The 26,476-nt window shown below is 45.5% G+C and overlaps 1 long non-coding RNA gene across 2 annotated transcripts; it reads left to right on the plus strand.

The window, feature by feature from the left end:
- Positions 1-209: 209 nt before the first annotated feature.
- LOC150046884 (uncharacterized) lies at positions 210-26,476 on the plus strand. Of its 2 annotated transcripts, none has more exons than XR_016539538.1 (3): positions 210-394; positions 9,386-9,560; positions 26,327-26,476. It is a non-coding gene; the product is annotated as an uncharacterized LOC150046884 (long non-coding RNA). The 2 variants fall into 2 exon arrangements; XR_016539539.1 differs by lacking the exon at positions 210-394 and adding an exon at positions 6,129-6,239.

A 26,476-nucleotide genomic window follows, 5' to 3' on the forward strand; every position in this document is an offset into this window, starting at 1 on the left:
ATGTTTTCATCTTGGGCTGTGTATTCTGGAGAGGAGCTGGAAATCAGAGCTTGGTTTCTTGCGATATTCACCAAATTTACCCTCAGCAAGAACTGTCCCCTGGCTGATTCTCTCCTCTGTGTGTAAGATTTCCTCCTACTCCACACTCCAAGGCAAGCTCAGGCCACGTGGCCCTGCCCCGCCCTTGCTGGCTCCCTTTTCCAGTCAAGTAAGAGCTGCAGTGGCTTGCTTGCTCCCTGCAGACGGACTCAGTAGACTCAGAAGCCGCCTGGCTTGTATGCACTGAGAGCAGCCATAGCCTCTCCTTCTTGGTACTCACAGGCTACAATCCCTAGGCACCTGCTTCAGAGGCCAGAGCAAGCCTTAAAGCCACAAGCAAGTCTTAGAAGACCAGGTAAGCACCAGTTCTCGCTCACATGACCAGTTTTACTTCCTTTCTTCCGCCTTTGACAAATGGTTTCCCTTCAACAATTTAGCTGTGTTTTCTCTACCACAGCAAGAGAGACTGGAGCTAGACTTGTTAAAGACAGCTCTAGCGAAGAGATTGGAACAGAAACAGTGTGAATTGTCTGTCCTCGTTTTTGTTTTTCTTCACCTTTTTTTTTCATTGCCTTGTAGGGAAAAGCAGATCTATATAAAACAAGCGATATTTCTGTTCTCTTCAGTGAACCTATTGGAATGGTTGTCCTGGGTGACTGATGCTGCTGTACTAAATATTGCCTATGTCTGTAGACAATGTATGTGCCACATGCATAAACTATCACTGCCTGAATTGCTTTATCAAAAATCAATTGAAGGGGCCGGGAGTTTGGCCTAGTGGTTGCCTAGCATGCACGAAGACCCGGGTTCGATTCCTCAGTACCACATACATAGAAAAAAGCCAGAAGTGGTGCTGGACAGTGCTCAGACTCTGAGCTTAGGCCCAGGACTGGCAAAAAAAAAAAAAAAAAATCAATTGAAGCTGAGTGCTGGTGGCTCATATCTGTAATCCAGCCTACTCAGGAAGTTGAGTTCTGAGGATCCCAGTTTGGAGTCAGCTCTGGTAAGAAAATTCATGAGACTCTTAACTCCAATGCACCATCAGAGGGGGTCAAAAGGCAGAGCTCCAACTTTGAGTGAAAAAGCTAAGAGACAGCACCCAAACTCCGACTTCAAGTCCCCATACCAGGACAAAAAAAAGAAAAAAATTATTTCAACAAAAGGGAAACAGAAGCTAGATGAATCAAAAATGGCAAGTTAGCGTGAGCTGTGCGCTAAAGTTTGAAAAAACAAACAACCCAACTGATTTATACATTTTCCCTTTCCTTTCTTTCTTTCTTTCTTTCTTTTCTTTTTATTTATTTTTTAATTTTCTTTCTTTTTTTTTTTTTTTTTTTTTGCTGATTTCAGGCTTGAGCTCAGGGCCTAAACAGTGTCCTTAGAGCCACAGTACTACTTCTGGCTTTTTGCTATGTATGTGGTACCGAGGAATCACACCCTGGTCTTTGTGCATGCTAGGCAAGCACTCTACCACTAGGCCAAACTCCTGGCCTTATAAATTATTTTTAAAGGGAAATGCCTACGTAAATCTCATCCAGACAGTTTCTGAAATAAACATAAAATGTTCTTTTTTTTTTTTTTTGATTGATCATGGGGCTTGAACTCAAGGGCCTGGGTATTATCTTTAAGCTCTTGTGATCAAGGCTAGGGCTATACCCTAACTTGAGCTACAGCTTCACTTCAGGTTTTCTGGATAGTTTTTAGTGACTATAAGAACCTCACAGTGGGCTAGGAGTGTGGCCTAGTGGTAGAGTGCTTGCCTAACATACACAAAGCCCTGGGTTCAAATCCTCGCTACCAAAAGCTCTAAGTGGTGTGTGACTCAAATGGTAGAGCTTGAGAAAGCCCAAGGACAGTGCCCAGGCTCTGAGTTCAAGCCCCAGGACTGGCAAAAACAAAAAGAAAGTCTCACAGATTTTGCTGCCCTGGCTAGCTTAGAATTGTAATCCTCAGATCTCAGCCTCCTGAATAACTAGGATTATAGGTGGAAGCCACTGGTACCACCCTATGCTTTTATCCCTTGATGGTAAGTTGAATTGCTTCCAGGTGTTTTTTCAATAGTTCCATTTTGATGGTGGGTCTGTGAAAATCATTTCTTTTGGTCTTTTTAGTTTTGCTGCTCTTCCCCATTTCCTTCCTGGAATTTATTCTCCATCCAGATGAATGTTTGGGGCAAAGAGTAAGAACATTTTTGTAGCTCCTCTCATATTACATATGCAGTCAGTTGACTTACAAGAATTTAGTTAATTTCTGGGACCAAGGTGGCATGATGGGATGGGCAGGGGACTTTTGCTCTCTGGGGAATTTTCAGGGAGAGGTGAAAGGCAATTTAGGTTAGGGTTTCAGTGTGCATAGTGTATGTAGTTACTGGCTGACCTTGAACTCTCACCTAGTAACTTCCTTGGGTCTCAATTAATGTGCAAGGAAAATAGAAATTATACAACTTCTCAGGGATGTTGGGAGTCAAAGACAATGTGTCATGTGTGTCTGTATGTGAAAGCTATGTCCCATGATTATGGGGTGGTATTTCCTGGGACCTGGGACCCAAGCCTTCTAGGGGCTGCTGGCTCCGGCTGGGGGACCAGCCAGCATGTTCTTTGAACCCTGTCCAGGTCAGAGGGTGTGGATGGGTTGTATGTAGCTACAGTTAGATTTGGATAATGATTCTGAGAAATTAAGGCTAGGCATGTGGCTCAGGTGGTAGAATGTGTGCCTAGCATGTGCAAAATCCTGTATTCAAACCCCAACACCATCAAAGAGGAAAAAAGTTAACCAGGTGCGCGTGGCTCACACCTACCCTCCTAACTACTCAGAGGGCTGAGATCTGAGGATCAAGGCTTGCCAGCCCAGATAGGAAAGCCCATCAGACTCTTTGTTTTATTTATTTGTTTATTTGTTTATTTATTTATTGTTGTGGGGCTTAGACTCTGGGCCCGGGTGCTGTCGCTGAGCTCTTCAGCTCAAGGCTACCACCCTACCTCTTGAGCCACATGGCCACTTTTGGTTTCCTACTGGTTAATTGGAGATAAGCGTCTCATAGTCTTTAGTGCCCGGGCTGGCTTTGAACTGTAATCCTCAGATCTCAGCCTCCGGAATAACTAGGATTACAGGGATGAGCCACTGAGCCCAGCTTATTTTTATTTTTGGTTGGTTGAGGGGCTTGAACTTAGGGCCTGGGCACTGTCCCTGAGCCCTTTTGTGCTCAAGGCTAGTGCTCTACCAATATGAGCCACAGTACCACCTCCAGTTTTCAGGTGGTTAATTGAAGACAAGAGTCTTATGGACTTTCCTGCCTTGGCTGGCTTTGAACCGTAGTCCTTTGATCTCAGCCTCCTAAGTAGCTAGGATTACAGATGTGAGTTACTAGTGCCCAGCCTCAAGCATTTTTAGATGTGGAGTTTAGTAGTGTACACCCACTGGGTGGTCCCCACCCTCTAGTTTTCCACTTTCTTCCTCTGATTTTGACTAGTATAGAAACATATGGTCTTTGGGGATGGCCATTGACTTAGAAGAATCTCCTAAGGTTGTACCATGTAATGGGATTTCCTTTATAAAAGTGACTAAATATAAAAATGTGACCATATTCCATATACATACATATATTACATTTTGATCATCCATCCATCCATCTGTCCACAGCCTTGGGTTTCTTCTGGCCCTTGGCTATTGTGAATAGCCATGGAATAATCATGGATGACTTGCTCATCCCTTCAAGTCCCTGCTTTCAATTCTTTTCAGAGTGAACCCTAATGTGGAACTGCTGGAATGTGTGGTAATTCTATTTTTAATTATTTTGAAGAGTTGCCAAACACCACAAAGGTTCCACAGTTTCCACATCTTCACCAAAGCTTGTTATTTTGTGGTAATTGTTGCTGTAATGAATGGAGGGGCTTTCTCACTAATTTATGTTTCTTTAATGACTTGTAATCTTTTTTTTTGCCAGTCCTGTGGCTTGAGCTCAGGACCTAAGCACTGTCCTTAGGCTTTCTCAAGGCTAGCACTCTACCACTTGAGCCACAGCACCACTTCTGGCTTTTTCTATGTGCTGAGGAATCGAACCCGGGTTTTCATGCATGCTAGGCAAGCACTCTACCACTAGGCCAAACTCCCAGCCCCATGACTTGTAATCTTTTCATATGCTTGTCACTCATTTGTCTTATCATCATTGGCAAAGTGGCTATTCAGTTCCTTTGCCATATTTTAATTGGGCTATTTTTGTTATTGATATATTCATCCCTTATCAGATATCTGGTCATCTCGTAGCTCCATTGATTAAGTCCTGAATGCACAAAATAAAATTGAAATATCTCTGCTAAGCTGTATTTGTCAAACCAATCTTCTCTCCTGTTTTCTTCTAGGAGTTCTAGAGGTTTTGAGTCTATATCTTTCAAACATTTTAGTAGCTTTAAAAAAAATGATATATGGCCGGGTGTGGTGGCTCATGCCTGCAATCCTAGCTACTCAGGAGGCTGAGATCTGAGGATTGCAGTTCAAAGTCAGCCTAGGCACTAAAGACAGAGATTTTTTTTTTTTTTGGTGGGTCATGGGGCTTGAACTCAGCCTGGGTGCTTTCCCTGAGTTCTTCAGCTCAAGGCTACCACCCTACCTACAAACCAAACTGACTTTGTTCAGTGATCCTCAGATCTCAGCCTCCTGAGTAGCTAGGATTATAGGCATGAGCCACCAAACCTGGTCTAAGACCTGGAAACTCTTGTCTCCAATCACTAGAAAACAGGAAGTGGGGCTGTGACTCAGAGACAGTGCCCAAGCCCAGAGTTCAAGCCCCATGACCTCCCCACGCACAAAAAAAATTATATATGTATGGGGCCAGGAGTGTGGCCTAGTGGTAGAGTGCTTGCTTGGCATGCATGAAGCCCTGGGTTCAACTCCTTGGTACCACATACACAGAAAAAGTCAGAAGTGGTACTGTGGCTCAAGTGGTAGAGCTCTAGCTTTGAGGAAGGCCCAAGGACAGTACCTAGGCCCTGAGTTCAACCCCAGGACTGGGGAAAAAAATAAATACATAAAAGAAATATCAACAAAAATGACAGATTCTCATATCCAGAGATCCTTAATCCCCAGTATTTTACAAGACAACTCTTGAGACAGCCCTACTTTATCACCTCTTAAACAATAAATTAGTCTTGAAAAAGGATGGGAATCCTGTTATGTGCGGCAGTGTGGATGAATCCTGAGGAATTATGCTAAATGAAATAAGCCAGGTGACCAAGAGACGGGTGCTTTCTGTAAGTCCACGTAAGTGAGGTACCTAGAGGATCTCAAGTTCAAAGAAATAGAAAGTGGAATGGTGGGGGCCGGGAGTTTGGCCTAGTGGTAGAGTGTTTGCCTCGCATGCACAAAGACCCGGGTTCAATTCCTTGGTACCACATACATAGAAAAAAGTTGGAAGTGGTGCTGAGGCTCAAGTGGTACAGCTCTAGCCTTGAGAAAGTCCAAGGACAGTGCTCAGGCCCTGAGCTCAAACCCAGGACTGGCAAAAAAAAAAAAAAAGAAATAGAAAGAAAGTGGAATGGTGGCTCTCAGGGGTGGGGGAGGGGAGCATGGCAAGCTAAGAAAGTCCTGGAGATAGAGGGTTGGCAATGACTGTACAACAATTTGACTGTAGTCTGCCACTAATACTGTATACTGGGAAATGATTACGATGATACGTTTTATATTGCCTTTAAAAAGAAAAACACAGTAAAACAAATTCTTCCTAGGGCTTCTATGAGGTGACACGAGGCGGGGGGGGAGGGGCCTGTTATCAGCCTCCAGGCTTTTGGCCTCTTCAGTAGTTTTGCAGGACCCCTGGGCATCCCGGCAGGAGTTACCCCCAACCAGATGGGAGAATCCAGGGTTCAGAAGAGACTTTCTGGAGGGATGACTGAGGCCCTTGTTCAGAAGATTCCTCGCAGCTTGTGGGATGGGTGAATTCCAGACACCAGAAAGTCCCTGGCAAGATGACTTGTTTCCACTAAGGAACAGTTTTCAGGGTGGAGATTTCTGCCTGGAGAATTTGTGGCGGGAGCATTCTGCTGGTAAAGCAGGCTGCCTCCTGGAGGGGTAACTCCCCACTCGTGGGGGCCGTGGAAGGAGGTGCTGGCCGGGCTGGCTGCACAGGAGGCTCCCGCGTGAGGTCAAGAAAGGGCTCTGGGGGTGGGGGCATCTCCAAGACTCTGTGCCTGCCTGATGGGATCAAGGTGAGCGAAGTCAGGTGTAATGGGTGTGTGTGAGGCGGGACGCAGATCAACCCAGGCCCCCGGGTTCAGACAATGCCCTTGCAGCTAGAAGGTGCAATTTGAACTCCCAGCCTTTTATGCTGGATGGCCGCATCCCCTCACTGCCTCACCCCAAGCCGATTGCACCGCCCCCTGCCCCTGGCAGCCTGTTCTAGATCCCAGGTGTGGCAGCTGCTGCTAGTGAGTCAGCACTGCCTCTCCCCTGCCTCTGGTGGGCATCTCTGGGAGCTGAGCCCAGCCTGCTTGCTACTCCAAGCTCTGAAGGCAACACCAGCCTTGACTGGCCCTTGCCACTTAGCACCTTCCTTTTTCCTTTAGATGGGATCCTCCTCAATAACTTCTGGGGTTCAAATACTTCCTCATAGTATTAGGCTTATTTTGCCTTTTTTTTTTTTATCAACTCTTATCTTTTCCAATCCAGTTCTCTGTGTGCCAAAAAGACCTTGGCCCCGTGGTTCAGTGTCTACTCCAGCTTAGCCTCCAGGAAGCAACATATGCTGCCATCACAGGGGCCACCATGGTGGCTTCCTCTGTCTTTGCCAGATCTGAGTCAAGATGATTATGATCTTTGAAGCTGAGACGGGGAGGAGCCTGGCACGAACAGCACATGATCCAGAAAGCCCTTATCAGCCTGGGTGGCATTCATATAGTGTGGGGGGGGGTAGCAGAGTTGTCACTTACTTCTGTGTCCAGTAGAGTATCAGGCCCTGGGGAGTCACTGCCTCACAATTCATACACAGAAGCCCAGCAGGTGACATGCTGTGATTGTGCCCTCTGGAGGCTCTGGGGTTGGTTTCTGATGCCCCTCACTGCCAGCTGAACAGTGTGCACGGAGGCTTTCTCTTGTACTCTTCCTGGGCCCACCCACTACTCTAGGAAAGGCCTTGGCAGGGCTGTGTAAATGGGGAAGCCACTTTGGGTGTTCTCTAGGATCCTGCAAGCTTGGCCTTTGGTAACCTTCACTCCCAAGGCTCTTTCCCACTGCGTATTGGGCAGCACATCCTAGAGTCTTCCTCCCAGCTCCTGAATAGGGTGTGTGTGTGTGTCCTGTCCCAAGGTCTCATGACACTGGTGAGACAGAGCCTACTAGACCCGCTGGACCAGCTGAGTCTGGATCGAGCCAGGTGCTTTCCAGGGTCTTTCCAGGAAAGAAGGAAAGCTGGTTCACTGGAGGTGTTTCCTGATGGGTAAGAGAGGGCCACTCCTCCCTCAGCCCATGGATATGGTATAGGTCGTGTCATTGTTGATTCTCACAGGGAGGTGACTCTTGTGGAATTTTTTTTTTCTGTCCTGGGGCTTGAACTCAATGCCTGAGCATTGTCCTTAGGCTTTCTCAAGGCTAGACGTCTACTACTTGAGCCACAGCACCACTCCTGGCATTTTTTATGTGTGTGGTACTGAGGAATCAAACACTGGTCTTTGTGGATGCCAGGCAAGCATTCTACCACTAGGCCAAACTCCCAGGCGCCCCCCCCAATATATATATATATATATATATATATATATATATATATATATATATATATATATATATTGCCAGTCGTGGGCTTGAACTCAGGACCTGGGCACTGTCCTTGGACTTTCTCAAGGCTAGAGCTCTACCAGTTGAACCACAGCACCACTTTCAACTTTTTCTATGTATGTGGTACCGAGGAATCGAACCCAGGTCTTCGTGCATGCTAGGCAAGCATTCTACCACTAGGCCAAACTCCTGGCCACAGTAGTCTTTTTAGAGCATAATTTTAAATTTACAGAAAAGCTGAGCAGAGTGGAAGTGAAATAGTTATTCTCCAGAGCCAGCCCACAGCCGCTGCTTTTGACTTTGAACTTGGAGGGTATGCGGCGTACTTCCCCAGTTCCACGTTCTCATGGACTTCCCCAGGTCAACCTCCTTTAACCTCACCAACATGCTCTTTTATTTTCCCGTCTGTGTTGAGGATCTCACAAGTGCTCTACCACCAATCTACTCCCCCCAGCCTACAAGGCTTTTTAGCTGATGGGTTGGGGAAAAAAACGTGATTTTTTTCCTTTGTCCTTTAGACTATTGCTCTCCACTAATAGAGAGCTTGGCCCAGCACTACAGAAGGTTGTCACTCTAATGCAGAGTGAACAGAAAGAGCCTGGTGGTTAGATATACTTGGGTTGAACACTTGCTTCCCTGCTTGCAAGTTATAGAGCATTCTGAGTCGTGGTTTCTTTATCTTTGAAATGAGAGTGAGAAATCCCATCTCTGGTATTGACTATGGAACAGAAGTGTCACTCACATTAGCTATTGATATTATTGTTGTGGTTATTCAAGATAAGGTCTTGGTAGGTTGCCCAATCTGGCCTTGGGCACACAATGGTTCTGCCTCAGCTGCCTAAATGCTGGGATTGAAGGGGTGCAAGTGGCCTGATCAGCTGTTACTTATTCTTGAGATTACCACTAGTCCCATAGTCTTTTTATCCCGGATGACTGAAATCGTGTAGCTCTACCCTGAGGACTGCTGCCAGCATTAGCAGTTGGGGGGCGGGGAGGAGTGTTCTTGGGCTTTTGGGTGGTGAATTGAAAAGTCTTAGACTTTCCTGCCCAAGCTAACTTCGAATCATGTTCCTTACATCTTAGTCTCCTGAGTAGCTAGGATTACCGGCATGAGCCACTGGCACCCAACAACAACCCAGGTCTTATGAGCCTAAACAGCCTTGACACAGGCAGCACCATCGTCAGTCCTGACTAGCAGCTCAAGCTCTTTTTCCTGTCATTCAGGAAAATGTGTGCTTCCACTGACTGTCTCTCTTCTATGCCCGAGGAGAGGCTGTGTCCTAGAAATGACCTTGGAACTCTCCTTCTACTGCAGAAACAGCACATGAGAAATTAAGGCCAAAAGCCAGTGTAAGAAAAAGCAATGTGAGGCTAGATTAGATAGAATCTGGGAAGAAAACTCTATGAAACAGAAATTTAGGCCACAACATTATTTCATGCATAGCTGAGCTGCAGAAAATAAAAGACATTCCATAGGAAGAAGGAATTCGAGAGCCGAAGTAAGGAGGGGGATATTCCACTTTGCCTGCCTTAAGGACCCTTTGCTGATCTGACAATCCAGTGATTTAGGTTTTAATTGCCACAGGGACAGGGCATGGAGAGTTGATCCTACATGAGATGGATGTGACATACCCTTTCAAATCCCAATCAGAGAAGATAACTGACTCTGTATTCGTGTCTGAAGGATTAAAAAAATGAGAAACTACAGATGTACAGGTAACCAACTGTGAGTCAGGTGGAGAGTCACAGAGCTGAATCTGGTGAGTCACTTTTATTGGTCTTTTCTTTGTGTGCATTTGTTCATATGTGTTAGCATGAGCAAAGGCTCATGCTTGTAATCCTAGCTACTCAGGAGGCTGAGAATTGAGAACCATGATACAAAGCCAGTCCCGGCATTAAAGTCTGAGCAACTCTTACCTCTAATTAACCACCAAACTGGAGCTGTGGCTCAAGTGGTAGAGCACTAGCTTTGAGTAAAAAAGCTCAGGGACAATACCCAGCCCCTGAGTTTAAGACCCAGGACACACACACACACACACACACACACACACACACACACACGCATGGAGAGGAGATGGAGGGGGGACAGTGCCTACTGGTATAAGAGGAGAGACAAAGACCTAAATCAGTATATTATTATTATATATTATGAATATTATTGCTTGGCTAGTGGCACATGCATGCAATCCCAGCACTTGAAAAAGGGGAAAAAAGAGAAGGAAATCTGTTTTTTTTTTTTAATTAATTAATTTATTTATTTATTTATTTTTCAAGTTCTGGGGCTTGAAATCAGGGTCTGGGCACTGCCCTTGAGTTTTCTCAAGGCTAGACCTCTACCACTTGAGCCACAGCACTACTTCTGGCTTTTTCTGTGTATGTGATACCCCAGAATTGAACCCAGGGCTTCATGCATGCTAGACAAACACTCTACTACTAGGTCACACTCCCAGCCAGGAAATCTTAATTATGTGCAATAGAACTATAGGAAACACCCATGCAACCTTTCACTTGTGACACCACATTTGTATTAGTGTGAAGAATGAAAAACAACAGGCTATTAAAACCAAGCTAGTGATCTACAAAAAACTCTCAGGCTGAGAATACAAGTCAGTGGTAGAGCCCTTACTTAGCATGTATGTGCAAGGCCCTGGATTTGACCCTCAGCAATGGAAAGAGAAAAAAGAGAGACAAAGAAACAGGGACGGAAGATGTGAAGCAGTATGACTGGATGATTGAATGGATGCTTGATGTCATTGCATGGAGATACGGGCAACCAGACTGCAGAGTCAGAACAAGAGGGCCAGGCGCCAGCGGGGCAGGAATGTCCCCCGCATCCACGGAACAACAGGACTTGAACCCAAAGTCAATACATGTGAGCGCCAAAGACACGAACAGACCCCCTGAGGGCCAAAAGCTCTGGAACAAAGCTGTTCTGTTCATTAGGAATTCCGTTTTCCCCTTGTTTTCCACTAGGAACATTCCAGATTAGTGAAGAAGTGGTTTCTGGCAGCAGATCTGCCATTCTGGATTTAGACTGGATCAGGGAACAAGCCACGTGGGGCTATTAAAGGGGAGGGGGAGATTCTGTGCATCAAATTCAGCAGGTGTCAAGGGGCCTAGGCCAGTCTGTTATCATGGTGGGTAGCTGCAGAGTTTCCTCTGCTTTCCTAGATCTTCCTCCCTCTACCTCCAATCAGATTTTGCATGTTTAGACATTCTGCCTTCCTCGGGTTCCCACAGAAGGGCCTGTCAGAGGGTGAGTCCTCGGAAAGGAAGATGACTCAACTACAGAAGCATTAGGCCAAAAGCATGTATTTAAGAGGAACAGCTTATCTGGGCATGGTGATGCTTATCTGTAGTAGTAGCTTCTTGAAAGGTTGAGATGCGAGGGTCACTGGAGCTTAATTGTCACCAGACACATGAGCAACCTAATCAGACATTTGCCCAAACCAACCAACCAACTAAAAGAACAGCCTGGTCATGTGAGCTGCTCTCCAGGTCTGGAGTTTGGCCTCACCTGCTGGCTCAGGCAGGTTTGTATTGTAGCACAGATCTGGGGTGGAGGCAGGACAGGTGTGCCAGACAGGTGACAACAGTGCTGCTCTTGCTATCCAGGTAGCCTTGAGCAAGTCATTCACCTTTCCCAAGATGCAGATTCCTCATCTGGAAAATTCTTGAACTGGCTACTCCAAAACTTTGGCACAGAGAGTGAGGCCTAACCAATCTTCACCTCTGCTCTTCCTAAGACAAAAATGGAGGTTTAAAGAAGGCTGACTCGGGGCCCGGAGCTCTTCTTGATCTCATTGCATCTGCAGAAGTGATACTGGTGTGAGATGTTCTGACAAGTGTCTCTGAACTATTATAAGAAAACTGCTTGTGAATGTTCAATGTTACCTGGCAAACGGTCCCCATGGCACACTGGAACAGGAACAGGCGTAGTTGTTGTGGGTCTTGATTGAGGCTTAGGAGCTCATGACCTGTAACTTGTCCCTTTTATTCAGTATTTTGATTAGATAATACATTTTTGTGGTTTAAACATTGCATAATAGAGAACAATTGTGAGTTTCCTTCACACACTATCAGGTAAATCTTGTCCTGGAAAAGAATTTTTCAGGCCTTTGAAGAACTCCCTAATTTGTGAACTTCATTTTTTCCAACATAATCCTATCACTCTGACTCAAAAAAAAGGTCCATTAAGTGATAGAATTACTCCCTGACAAAATGTTCATCAAATTATGGATTTTTAATTGTATTTTATGTCAAGATAATATATAGAGGGGTTACAGTTACATTCGTCAGGTACATTACTTCTCAAACCTTGATACCCCTTCTCATGTTTCTGTCTCACTTTCCCTCCCCCCAAATTATGGATTTAAACTTGGTGTTGGTAATCCTAACTACTCAGGAGGTTGAGGTCAGGATTGCAGTTTCAAGCCATCCCTGGCTGGCTTAACTATCAAAAAGTTAGAACTGGAGCTTTGGCTCCAGTGACCAAACATTATCATTGAGTGAAAAAGATAAGGAATAATGTCTAGGCCTTGAATTCAAGTCCCAGTATTGGCGCGAATGCATGTACGCACACGCATGCGTACACAACACGCATATGGATTTATTTAAATTAACAAGCTTCATCTTTTTTGCCAGTCCTGGGGCTTGAACTCAGGGCCTAGACGCTGTCCCTAAGCTTATCTGTGCTCAAGGCTGGCACCACTTGAGCCACAGTGCCACAGCTGGCTTTTTCTGAGTAGTTTATTGGAGATAAGAGTCTCACAGACTTTCTTGACCAGGCTGGCTTCAAGCTGTGATCCTCAGATCTCAGACTCCTGAGTAGCTAAGATTACAGGTGTGAGCCACCAGTGTCGGGCTTTCATCTTCTTTTAAAGATACATTATGGGCTGGGAGTTTGGCCTAGTGGTAGAGTGCTTGCCTAGCATGCACGAAGACCCGGGTTTGATTCCTCGGTACCACGTAGAAAAAGCTGGAAGTGGTGCTGTGGCTCAGGTGATAGGACTGTAGCCTTGAGAAAGGAACCCAAGGACAGGGCTCAGACCCTGAGTTCAAGTCCCAGGACTGGCAAAAAATAAAATAAAATAGATACATTATTTCTGAATTTTAAGCTGGCAGCCTTTTACATTTGAGTGTGTGAATTGTTCTAACACCGAATCTCTTTATGCAAAGAGATTCATGCATATATATATGTATATATATATGTGTGTGTGTATATATATATGTATATGTGTGTGTATATATATGTATGCATATGTCGTTTTGCTGCTTCTGCTGGACAGTTTGCAAAATCGAGTGAATGCACACTGGTTTGGAGCCTTACTTGTTCCACTGATTATGGACGCTGTTCCTTTCTGCCTCGTGAACACTCAGGTTATTTTCCCTCTGTTCTCACAGACACCGCTGGCTACACTACTTCACACATGCAGCATTTTGCAGGCGCGCACTGTCTATGCAGGATGGCTTTCAAGAAATGTGATTGCTAGGTATCTGCATTGGTAATTCTGAGAGAAAGGTGCCAATTTGCCTCCACAAAATGAACCCTAAATTGCACCTGGATCCTGTCTGCATGAGAACTCGATGTTTTCCCACATCACTGTTAACGCACCACGTTGTCAAATCACTGGATTTTTACCAATCTGATAGGTGGGAAGCCGTGACTCAATTTAGTCTTAATTTAAATGTGTGAGGAAAAGTTTTAAATGTGTAAACGTGTAAAGACCATTTCTATTTTTTTCTTTATGACTATCTTCCTCATATCCTTTGCTTATTAAAAAAAAATTGAAACTGGGGGCAGTAGCTCATGCCTGTAATCCTAGCTACTCAGGAAGCTATGATCTGAAGATCACGGTTCAAAGCCCACCTGGGCATGAAAGTCAATGAGGCTCTTATCTCCAATTAACAACCAGAAGACCAGAAGTAGTGCTGGGGCTCAAGTAGTAGAGTGCTAGGCTTGAGCTGAATTGCCCAGGAATGGTACCCAGGCCCAGAATTCAAGCCCCAAGACAGACCAAAAAGAAAAATCGGGTTGCTGTCTTTGTCTGTTTTATTTCTAGGAGCTGTTTACATATTAAGGATCTTTCTTTTGCCTTTGATCTAATTGAATCCAAGGTAGTGTTTCTCTTTCAGTTAAAAAAAAAATGGAGCTTGATGTCAGTGGCTCATGGCTGTAGTCCTAGACTTTCAGGAGTCTGAGATCTGAGGATCATGGTTTAAAGCTAACCCAGGCAGGAAAGTCTGTGAGACTTTGATTTCTGATTAACCACCAAAAAGCCAGAAATGAAGTCGTGACTCAAGTTGTAGAATGCTAGCCTTGAGCAAAGTAGCTCAGGGACAGTGACCAGGACCTGAATTCAAGTTCCAGGACTGGCACACACACACAAAAAGGTTGGTGTGCACAACAAAGTTTTTATTTTTTCCTCAAACTGCACTTCATTGATAGCTTCAGGAAGTTGATTCATAGGTATATATATATATATATATATATATATATATATATATATATCACCTTTCTCATTTTAAGATGACAGAATGTGCCTTGTATTTTCTTGTTACTTTACACTCAAATTTTTATCCGTTTGGAATTTATCCTGGTGCGTGGAGGAAAGGATCTATCCTTATTTCTTTCTTTTTCCAGATGGCTCTCTCTTGCCTGCTAAATGGAGAAGTTATTTTAGCACAAGCCTTTTCCCTGTATACATTTGGATCTGTTTCAGAATGTGCTACTCTTTCTCTTGGGTTGCTCTGATCTATTCGTATTGGTTCTTGATCCTACTGCTTTGTATGCTAAGGTTCATAATATTAAAAATATATATTTCAATTTTAATATATTACCTTCTTTTGGTCTACCTTGCTTATTAATCTTTGCATTTAAAGGTTAAAAAAATGTAATGTCTACCCAGGCACCAGAGGCTCATTCCTGTAATCCCAGCTACTCAGGAGGCTGAGACATGAGGGTCACACTCAGCCAGGGCAGGAAAGCCTGTGAGGCTCTTATCTCCAATTAACCACCAAAACGCTGGAAGTGGAGCCATCACTCAAGTGGTAAAGTGTTATCCTTGAGAAAAAAGGCTCAGGGACAGCGCCCAGCAGGCCTGGAATTCAAGCCCCAGGACAAGACAGGTGTTTGTGCGTGTGTGCGTGCATGCACTCCCACCCACACACCCACATCTAATGTCTAATTGATACCTGCAAACTGCTGTGTTCACTGGGATTACTTTAATAAAAACTCAAGCATAGCACAGAGAAGAAAAATAAATTGTAAGTAAGGGGCCGCTGGTATGATTCTCACCTGGAATTCTCAGGTTTCCCATCAGGTTGGAGAGAAAAAAAACTGTATGACTCTGACCTCAGTTTTTCCAGCCCTTTCTCTTGTTGTTTTTGTTAATTTTTGCTAAAAACAAACTAAACCAAACCATACTTTATTAAAACTCAGAAAACATAACCAACTAGCCTTCATCCTGTTATACTCAGCTATGTTTATGTAGTGTTTCAGAGGATGTCCCAGAAGACTTAGAATCTCTAAAATTAACTTGGGATTCCAGTTCCTAATATTTCTCAGGAAGGGTGAAAAAAAAAGTTAAAAGGGTCAAAAGCAAAGCAAAGCCTTTGGGTACTCAGCCAAAGGATGTGGTATTTATGAGGTGAGATGGTTAAGACAGTAGCTTCTGAATCAGACTGATCTGAAATCCTTGCTCATCACTGAATTCTTTTTTTTTTTTTTTTTTGCAGACCTGGGGCTTGAACTCAGGGCCTGAGCACTGTCCTTGGGCTTTTTCAAGGTTAGTGCTCTGCCACTTGAGCCACAGCACCAATTCCAGCTTTTTCTATGTATGTGGTACTGAGGAATCAAAACCCTGGTGTTTGTGCATACTAGGCAAGCACTCTACCACTAGGCCAAACTCCCGGCCCTGTCACTGAATTCTTGTGTAACCTTGGACATGTCTCTCCACCACTGTAGTCCTCTATCAGGAAGAAAAGATAAAAATAGTGCTTACTTTAGCCTGATTGGAAGGCGTCACTGAGTTCATAGTAGAAAATTCCTTGGCACCTGGAGAGCACTTATCAAATGTGGAAGACCTCTCTTCTCTTCGTTCTTCTACTCTTCTCTCCCTTCCTCCCCTCTTCTCCCCTCCCTCCCTTCCCCTCCCTTCCTTTCCTTCCCTTCCCCCCTTCCCCTTCTCCTTCTCTTTCTCCCTCTCCTTCTCCCTCTTCCTCTCCCTCTCCCCCTCCCTCTCTCTCTCTCCTCCTTATCCTATGTGGGTATTTCACAAGTGTTAGATACAAAGGCCTTCCAATGCAGCTTTTTAAAATTATTATCCTTAAGTAGTTACCCTTCAACAAAGCAGTTTATGAACACAATGCATCTCGAGCAGCATTCTTTCAACCCTTCCAACATTCTTTCCCGTTCCTCTCCAACCCATCCCTTCCCTAACTCTTCTTAACCGTGCAATTTTATTAACAAAATTTGTGGCTGTCTCTGAAATGAACCTTCAGACGTTTTGTTCTTTTAGTACCTGTGGCTGGTGTTACTCTGGATTCCACATCATGTCATTGTACCACATTGTACCTGATCCTGCAGGGAGAAAATTAATTTTATGGGGTTTTTTTTGCCTTTTAAAATTTAGGACATGGAGGCTGGGAGTCTGGCCTAGTGGTAGAGTGCTTGCCTAGCATGCACGAAGACCCGGGTTCAATTCCTCGGTACCACATAAATAGAAAAAAAGCTGGAAGTGGTGCTGAGGCTCAAGTGGTAGAGCTCTAGCCTTGAGAAAGTCCAAGAACAGTGCTCAGGCCCTGAGCCCAAGCCCAGGACTGGCAAAAAAAAAAAAAAAAATTAGGACATGGTTTCTCATTGTCGGCACTATTGACATTAGTCAATACTACTAGAAATGTTTTTGCTATGAAGACTTGTCCTGTGCATTGTAGAATATCAGGTGACACCTACAAGAGGACGTCTAAGGCACCCTTAGCATCCTCTGTCAGGGATCCCAGAAATACCTCCCCAAATCTCCACATACCCTGCAGGAAACAAAATTGCCCTAAGTTGAGAACAACTGCTCTCAGAAAATAATTCAGCCTGGTGGTAATCTCTTTTAAGTATCTTTTTTTTTTTTTGTCAGTTGTGGGGCTTGAACTAAGTGTTGTCCTTGACCTCTTTTGCTTATATAGAAGCTTAAACTATGAAGCTGTCCTACCTAATGGCCTCCTAATTAAAAGAAAATTTTCAGGGGCCAGGAGTTTGGCCTAGTGGTAGAGTGCTTGCCTAGCATGCATGAAGACCTGCATTCGATCCCTCAGTACCACATACATAGAAAAAAAAGCCATAAGTGGTGCTATGGCTTAAGTGGTAGAGCTCTAGCCTTGAGAAAAACCCAAGGACAGTGCTCAGGCCCTGAGTCCAAGCCCAGGCCTGGCAAAAAAAAAAAAGAAAATTCAAACACATTCTATCCTTGAAGGAAGTATCTCCCAATTCCTCAGCAGAAGAATCATAAGAAAAAGAATGGAGGTCTGGGAATGTGGCTTAGTGGTAGAGTACTTAACTAGCATGCATGAAACCCTGGGTTCAATTCCTCAGTACCACATAAACAGAAAAGCCAGAAGTTGCACTGTGGCTCAAATGGTAGAATGCTATCTTTGAGCAAAAGAAGCTCAGGGATAGTGCACAGGCCCTGAGTTCAAACCCCAGGACTGACCAAAAAGAAAAAAAAAAAAGAAGGAGAGGAAGGAAGGAAGGAAGAAAGAAAGAAAGAAAGAAAGAAAGAGAAAGAAAAGAAGAAATGCTTGACTGGAGATTTGGCTCAAGCAATAGAGTACTTGTCTAACGACCATTTATCACAGGAAAGTTCCTTGGAAAAATATCTGGTGTAAAATCAAGGCAGAAAAGGTACTAGATAAGCCTGGAAAGTTCTGCATTGCCTGAAACAAGCAACTCCTGACGACTGCTAGACTCATGTCAGTAGGACAGGAATGTACTGGAAGCAGTTCTCATTAGCCGCACGATAAGATCATTTGAACACCAAAAATATGATAAGTAGATACTTTGTAAACTAGTTCGGCAATTATACAGCCTAGTAACTCACCCCTAGGTTTTTATCCAAGAGAAATAAAACATAAGTTCATCCATGCACCAGCGGCTCACTCCTGTAATCCTAGCCACTTGGGAAGCCGGGGCAGAAAAGTCTACTGAACCATTCCCCTAGTCCTTTTGACTCTTAGTTTTGTTCTCCCAGCTTTTTCGGGAGCTGGGCTTGGCTCATTATCTTTTTTTTTTTTTTTTTCTGCCAGTCCTGGGGTTGAGCTCAGGGCTTGAGCACTGTCCCTGGATTTTCTCAAGGCTTGAGCTCTACCACTTGAGCCACAGCACCACCTCTGGCTTTTTGCTACGTATGTGGTACTGAAGAATCGAACCCGGGTCTTCGTGCATGCTAGGCAAGCACTCTACCACTAGGCCACACGCGTGGCCCATTGGCTCATTATCTTTTTACCTCCATTCCTGGTTCCTGTGAATCACCTTTCTTGGCCTGAAATGTGCTATAGCTTAAAATAGGTTTTATTATTTGCCCAAACTCATGGAAGTATATATTTAGAGGGTAAACTTTGCTGGACATAAATAAGCCTGACTGAAAATAATTTTTGTAAACTGAAGTCTGTAAGTAAACAATAAGTAAATGAGCCACCTCATGAACAACACAGTAACTGCTTGGACCAGGAATAAACAACCTGCTTCAAAGGAAATAAATGATCATTAATGTCTTTACTCTGGGAAGGTAACATTACCTAATGGCAGAAATTTGGGAGAAACTAGACAAAACGTATAAGACAGATATCTTCTGTCTGGACTGAGAGATGCGATTTAAAATGTCTTGGATTATACAGTGAAAAAGAAATGCAAACACAAGTTCACAAGACATGGCTGAATGAGAAGACATCTCTCCAGAAAGGGACGTCCCTTTTGCTAGCAAAAGGGACTCAGTAGTAGAACACTTGCCTAGCATTCCAAGGCCCCATGCTCCATCATCCCTGGCACTGGGGGAAAAAAACCAACTAAATATAGGAACGAAAAAAGAGAATGGAAAAATATCAAGGACACAACAAAGACCAATACTGCTTCTGGCCAAACAAAACAAAGCAAAAAAAGTAAATATTCCACAGTGGCTTACTGTGATGAGTGTGTGAATTTCTCATAAGACGATTGAGATATTGTTAAAAATGGGTAATTTTAAAATGGTTTAAAAAAGTCATAGCTATTTCTCTCTGGGGGATGAATTGGGAGAAAGATGAATCAAGCTTTGATCCTACTCTTTATTATTATTATTTTTTTTGCCAGTCCTGGGCTTGAGCTCAGGGCCTGAGCACTGTCCTTGGACTTTTCTCAAGGCTAGAGCTCTACCACTTGAGCCTTAGCACCACTTCTGGCTTTTTTTTCTATGTATGTGGTCTGAGGAATCGAACCCGGGCCTTAATGCATGCTAGGCAAGCACTCTACCACTAGGCCAAACTCCCGCGCCCCCCCCCACTCTTTATTTTTATTTATTTATTTGTTTACTTTTTGGGGGTCATGGGGCTTGAATTTGGCCTGGGCTCTGTCCCAGAGTTCTTCAGCTCAAGGCTATGGCTCTACTCCTGAGCCAAGCCCCACTTCACTATTTTCTAGAGCTGGCCCAGGCTTGCTTTGAACCTGGATCCTTAGATCTCGGTCTCCTGAGTAGCTAGGATTATAGGTGTGAGCCCCTGTGCCTGGCCCCACTCTTTATTTCAGATGAACTCAAAGATAAAATGAAAACAAGGTATGAATTCCTTGTATGAATTTATTGTAGAAGGAAAGATAGAACCAGGAAGTCACCAACTAATGAAATCCCAGGTCAAGGCTATAATCTGAGGGGAGATAAAATTTGCTGGGAATTTGTAATGATTAGATGCGACAGAGGGCGTGACATTGGCTCATCCAGGTGGGACAAGCAGACATTATGTATCTCCTGATGTGGTGAGAGAGGAGGCATCCAACATCCCCTCTAAAAGTTATACTTGAGGGAATGAAGCCTCCTAATCTAAAAATGTCAAATGGCAGCCCAGGGGTGCAAAATCCAGCCACATCCCGAACGCAGGAAACACAGAAGACAAGTGACCTTTCCTTCAACAGTTATACAGGGGGAAAAGAAGAGTCAGTTATAGATAGAAGAAGTCTTAACTCATTAAAAAGCTACAAAAAAGTAAGACGGTGTGGTACTGGCATAAGGATAGATACACATGGAGGACTGGGAGAGTGAGGCAGGATCAGTCTGGGCTGTATAGGCATGTCCTTATTCCCCTAAAAAGCAGGAAGTGTGGCCCAGTGGTAGAGCGCGTGCCTAGCATGCATGGAACGCTGGGTTTGATGTCTTGGTACCACATACATAGAAAAAGCCAGAAGTGGTGCTGTGTCTCAAGGTAGAACACTGTCCTTGGCCCAGGCCCCGAGGTCAAGCCCCAGAACTAGAAAAAACACATCCTAACTTACCACTGGCCCAAAGCAATTAGGTCACCCATCATGTGTGTGTGTGTGTGTGTGTGTGTGTGTATGTGTGTGTATGTGTGTATGTGTCCGTATGTGTGTATATGTGTGTGTATGTGTGTGTATGTGTGCATATGTGTGTGCGTGTGTGTGTGTGTGTGTGTGTGTGTGTGTTGCAGTCCTGGGCTTGAACTCAGAACCTAGGTGCTATCCCTGAGCTTTTCTGCTCACACCTAGTGATCTAACACTTTGAGCCACTGCTCCACTTCTGGTTTTCTGGAGATACAAATCTCATGTACTTATCTGCCCAGATGGGCTTTAGCCTGCAATCTTTAGACCTCGTCTTCCTGAGTAGCAAGGATTACCACAAGAGCTACTGATTCCTGGTTTAACCATGCTGATTATCAGTCTGACTGTGGAATGTCAATGTTGTGTTCACACAACCCTTACACACTCAAAGTGTGGCCTCCAAGAGTAATGATGCTGGTAATTTGAATATGCCCAGAAGATGCTGCACAGCGGGTTTTTTTAAAAGATAAAAACTGTTTCTTGGGCTGGGAGCATAGCCTACTGGTAGAAGGCTCTCCTAGCATGCATGAAGCTCTGGGTTCAATTCCTTGGTGCCACGTACACAGAAAAAGCCAGAAGTGGTGCTGTGGCTCAAGTGACAGAATGCTAGTCTTGAGCAAAATGTGTCCAATGACAGTGCCTAGGCCCTGAGTTCAAGCCCCAGGACTGGCAAAAAAAAAAAGTGTTTCTTCTAGAACGTTCTCTACTCAATAAGAAAAGACAAATATAATAAAGTTGAGCTTGCTGAGGTGTGTGGTAAATTGTTTTTAACCTCTTACTTTACCTAAATTGTAGATGAGTTGTTCTCATTACTGTGTGTGTATGGAGACAGGACATGCAGGGGTAGGGATTGCAGTTTCCGGCACTCACTGGGGGTCTTGGCACACTCCCCTGACAGTAAGAGGGAACTATTGTACTGAAGAGGATTGAAAACATATGTCTACACAGAGGCTTATATGTGAATATTCGTAGTTGTGCTGTTAATAATAGTGGAAACATTCGAGTGCTGGTGGCTTGGGCCTGTAAGCCTAGCTACTCAGGAGACTGAGATCTGAACTATCTCCAGTTTGAAGCCAGCTCGGGTGGACAAATTCAAGAGACACGCTTTCTCCCTGTCCTGGAGCTCTACTTCTCTTGTGAGAACTAGCCTAGGAGAGCCCATTAGAAGATGTCCCTTGAGCTGAGGCCAACCTACCAGCGTGAGCAGGGCTGGCCTGGATCAGCGAAGGTGGCCTCAAGCTCCCATTAACCTTTTCCCTCAAGGCTCACCACTTGAGCCCACTTCCATTTTCAGCGCTTTGTTAGTTAATTGGAGTCTCAGATGTATCTGCCCAAGCTGCCTTTGAACCACCATCTTCAGAGTAGCTACGGTTCTAGGTGTGAGGCACCAGCTTTAGGTTTTATTTATTTATTTGTTTGCAGTCCAAGCGATTGATATCAGCATTTGAATAAAAGAATAAGATAGTTCAATGTGATATAAACGTGGCAGGCTAATGCCTGTTTTCTTCTCCCCTACCTTCAGGAATTTCAAGTAAAACAAAACAGCAAACAAAGCTGGGGTGTAGCTCTGTGGTAATTTGCTTATCTGGGCTCATACTGGCTCCGGGCTCTATCCCCAGCACCCCAAAGCCAAAAGAAAAATAAACCAAACCAAAACAACAGAAAACGAAGCATCCAATCCTATGGATCTATGGCTAAAGCTCGCTCTCACTCGGCCCTCACCCGATCACCCCTACATTTCCCTTCCTGGCAGATCCAGCTTCTTCATCCCTCTAGTCCCCATACACCTGCCCTCTGCCTGACCTTGACCCTCCCAGTACATGACAGCATGTGTTGAAAATGATAGGCATTTTTTTTCTTATTTCTATGACTTTGAAAATGCTCTCCACCACTGAGCTATGCAGGCAACTACACCCACTTCTATTTTTTTGCACGGCTCTTGCCCACATGAACGACTCAGTGATGCTGTAAGTCCCAGGGGTGGAGTGGAGGAAGCTGGGAGAGGAATGTTTCCAAATTCTTTTTTTTTTTTTTTTGCCAGTCCTGGGCTGGAGCTCAGGGCCTGAGCACTGTCCTTGGACTTTCTCAAGGCTAGAGCTCTACCACTTGAGCCTCAGCACCACTTCCGGCTTTTTTTCTATATATGTGGTACCAAGGAATCAAACCCGGGTCTTTGTGCATGCTAGGCAAGCACTTTAACCACTAGGCCAAACTCCCGGCCCTCCAAATTCTTCATCCACCTCTGTCTACCCCCAGAGAGAGACTGAGGGGCGGGCTCGGCCTTCCCAGCCATGGACCTGGGAGCAGAAGGCTTGAAGGCCTGCGCTTAGGCCTCAGTTATCTGGGAAGGGTGCTGAGAGCTCTGAGCACCCACCTGTCATCAGCCTCTACCGAGTGGCCTAGCGTCTCCTCAGCTCCTGCTTCTGCCATTTGTCCCTCTTGATATCCTCCTTGGTTTAGGCTGGGCCCACAGATGGATGGTCGGCCAGGTTCAGGACTTGAAACAAACATAGCATGAAGCGAGAGGATTCCATTCCTTTGCTTGCTTGGCTCCATCAGGGACTAGCAGTTCTGGACATGTGGCAGGATTCAGTGCTGGGGGCTCCCGCAAGGGTTTGTGGGACATGGGCAGGGTGGCCTGTGCCTGTGGGGAGGAGGGTCTGGGCTGCGGTTTCCCAGTGCACACGCACAACCTGAGAGGGGCAGCCCGGGCCTCGTGGGCCGCATGCAGAGTCCAGTGGTATGGAGAGCCTGAAAAGCTAGGTAGGCCCAAAAGAGATGGAAGATTCTGTCACACCAACACCCAGCCTGCCAAGGCTTCCTTTGTTATCTGGGAATGGCATCCCCCCAATGGCTGTCCCATGGTGGCCATACAGACACCACCTGTCGACACCCTGGACTAGTTCTGAGCTTGAAAAGAAAAGGAGGGAACCACTAACACGTGAGAACCACTAACATGTGTGACGAGATGGCAGAAGCCCTGGTGGAGCATGCCAAGTGAAAGAAGTGTGATACGTAAGCCCACACTTAAAGACTGCATTTATGTGACATTCTGGAAGAAAGTGCTGGACGAAAACAGATGGGCCGTTGCCTAGTGCTGGAAGGAAGAGGCGTTCACTACAGAGCGCAGGAGGATTCCTGCAGATCCAGTCCTGGGCTTGGACTCAGGGCCTGAGCACTGTCCTTGGGCTTTCTCAAGGCTAGAGCTCCACCACTTGAGCCACAGCACCACTTCTGGCTTTTTCGTGTATGTGGTGCTGAGGAATCAAACCCAGTTCTTTGTGCATGCTAGGCAAGCACTCTACCACTGGGCCACGCTCCCGGCTCCATGCGGAAATGTTTTATGTCTTGATGATTATAGGCGTTACAGAGCTCTTTGACTTTGTCTACATTCCTAGAATTGTACTGGTAAAAGCTGGATTTTGGCCAGGGGCTGGTGGCTCATGCCTGTGATCCTAGCTGCTCAGGAGGCTGAAATCGGAGGATGGGGGTTTGAAAAGCCAGCCACACAGGAAAGGCCATGAGACTCTTACCTCCAATTAAGCACCAGAAAACTGGAAGTAGACCTGTGGCTCCAAGTGCTAGAGTACTAGCTGTGAGCAAAAATGCCCAGGGACGGCGCCCGGGCCCTGATTCCAACACCCTCGACTGACAAAACACAGGAAAAAAAGCCAATTTTGTGTGTATAAAAAGGCCTACTTAGGATAGTGTTGGTAGTGATCTTGCCAGGATGAGATGGGAGGAAGAGGAAGAGGAAAGGAAGGGGCCGGTGGAGGAGGGGTGACTGCACTGAGAGTGCTGGTGCCACATTGAGAACAACCTGTGACTTTCAACAACTTCCTCTTACTGTGTGGGATCCTGCCTGCCGCTGGGGAGAATCTCCTCTTCCTCCTTCTCCTTCCGTTTCTTCTTCTATTCTTTCTCCTTTTCCTCTTCCTCCTCTTTCCAGTGCTGGGGATCAAACTGAGGGCTTCATCCACACTAGGTAAGCATGACCTACACTCCCAACCCTCGGTCTAATACTTCTGGTACATTCTGTGGGGATGCCACAGGGAGAGGACCCTCATGTCCTCCCTGCTTCCTCCCATACACCCAACCTGTGGCCATGTCTCCTGACCAGAGGAGAAATAGAAGGTACAAGGGATGGATTAGAACCTGGAGAAATAGAAGGTACAAGAGATGGATTAGAACCTGACCAGGGACTGCATCTCAGAGCTGACTCTGCCACTGGCCAGCTCAGTCCTATAAAATGGGACAGTTGTTCAAACTCCTCTTCCTCCTCCTCCTCCTCCTCTTCCTGTTCCTCCTTCTACTTCTTTATTTTTTAAATTTTTAATAGCATATTTATTTATTTTTTTTGCCAGTCCTGACTTGAACTCAGGAGTTGAGCACTGTCCTTGGGTTTTCTCAAGGCAAGCATTCTACCACTTGAGCCACAGTACCACTTCCAGCTTTTTTCTATGTATGTGGTACCAAGGAATTGAACCCCGGTATTCGTGCACGCTAGGCAAGCACTCTACCACTAGGCCAAACTCCCGGCCCCTTTGTTTATTTTATTTTATTTTTTTTTTGTTTTTGTTTTTGCCAGTCCTGGGCTTGAGCTCAGGGCCTGAGCACTGTCCTTGGACTTTCTCAAGGCTAGAGCTCTACCACTTGAGCCTCAGCACCACTTCCGGCTTTTTTCTATGTATGTGGTACCGAGGAATCAAACCCGGGTCTTCATGCATGCTAGGCAAGCACTTTAACCACTAGGCCAAACTCCCGGCCCCCCTTTGTTTATTTTTGAGATAAAGTCTCATTGTATAGCTCAGGCTGGCCTTGAATTTAAGATCTTCATACCTCAGTCCCCAGTGTGCTGAAATTATAGTGTGCATAAATATATCCAGCTACAATGAATACTTTTTGTGTGAGCTGATAGGGGGTCTGGGGCACTGTCCCTGAGCTTTATTTTGCTCAGGGCTAATGCTCTACCACTTTGAGTCATGGTTTCAATTCTGGTTTTCTGGTGGTTCATTGGAGATAAGAGTCCCACAGATTTTCCTGCTGGGGCTGGCTTTGAATCATGGTCCTCAGATCTCAGCCTCCTGTGTTGCTAGGATTCCAGGCGTGAGCTATCAGTGCCTGGAACATCTTGCCTCTTACTTGGCTTCTTTTGCTCCAGGCTGGTGCTCTGTCACTTGAGCCACACCTCTGCATCTATCTTTTGCTGATTTACTGCAATCTCTGATTAATCTGAGCAGGCTGGCTTCAAACGGAGATGCTCAGACCTCAGCTTCTTGAGTAGCTAGGATTACAGGAGTGAGTCACCAGTACCTAGCAACCATGAACACTTTTTGGCATAAATATACTCCTTGCAATATTTTGGACATGCTCATGCTAAAAAAATTACTCATAAAATAGTTACTAATTATTTAACTAGAATCAAATATAACCAGATCAGCAGTATTTTTACCTGGCAGGAAAAGTGCACTGAGGGTGATAGGAGGATAGAAGTAAGTCTAAAGGCGAGTCCAGGACTAGTTTCTGCCTCTCAGCCTCCCTGCAGACCCAGGCTTCACCAGGCCTTCCTTGCCGCCTCCGCCTCCTCCTCCTCCTCCTCCTCCTCCTCCTCCTCCTCCTCCTCCTCCTCCTCCTCCTCCTCCTCCTCCTCCTCCTCCTCCTCCTCCTCCTCCTCCTCCTCCTCCTCCTCCTCCTCCAGGCAGCCGTCTAGCCTGTGAACTTCATTGTTTGAACATTTCCCGGGTGGCTTTGTTTGGGCCAAGGCTGGCAGCCAGTGTCATGAGAACCTCCCTCCCTGGCCCCTGCAGCTGCTGGGAATCCTGGAGTCGTGTGGGGATCCTGTGTCCCCGCATGGGTGGTGGGTGCCGTAGGCGAGGTGGGTCCTCGGTGCCTGCTTGGTGGCTGAGTGGCAGCGCTGCCTCTTACATAATCAAATCTCTCTCCTCCTTCTTTTTCCAGGGCCAGACTTCACACTGAGCAGCTGCAGTCAGAGAAATCAGAGAAAGCGCCACCCAGCCCTAGATTCCGAGGGGCCTGCTGGGGACTCTCCTCCTCCTCCTCCTCCTCCTCCTCCTCCTCCTCCTCCTCCTCCTCCTCCTCCTCTTCCTC

Source organism: Megascapheus bottae, chromosome 24 (genome assembly GCF_031878675.1).
Source record: "Megascapheus bottae isolate mThoBot1 chromosome 24, mThoBot2.hap1, whole genome shotgun sequence".
Classification (NCBI taxonomy): Eukaryota; Metazoa; Chordata; class Mammalia; order Rodentia; family Geomyidae; genus Megascapheus; species Megascapheus bottae.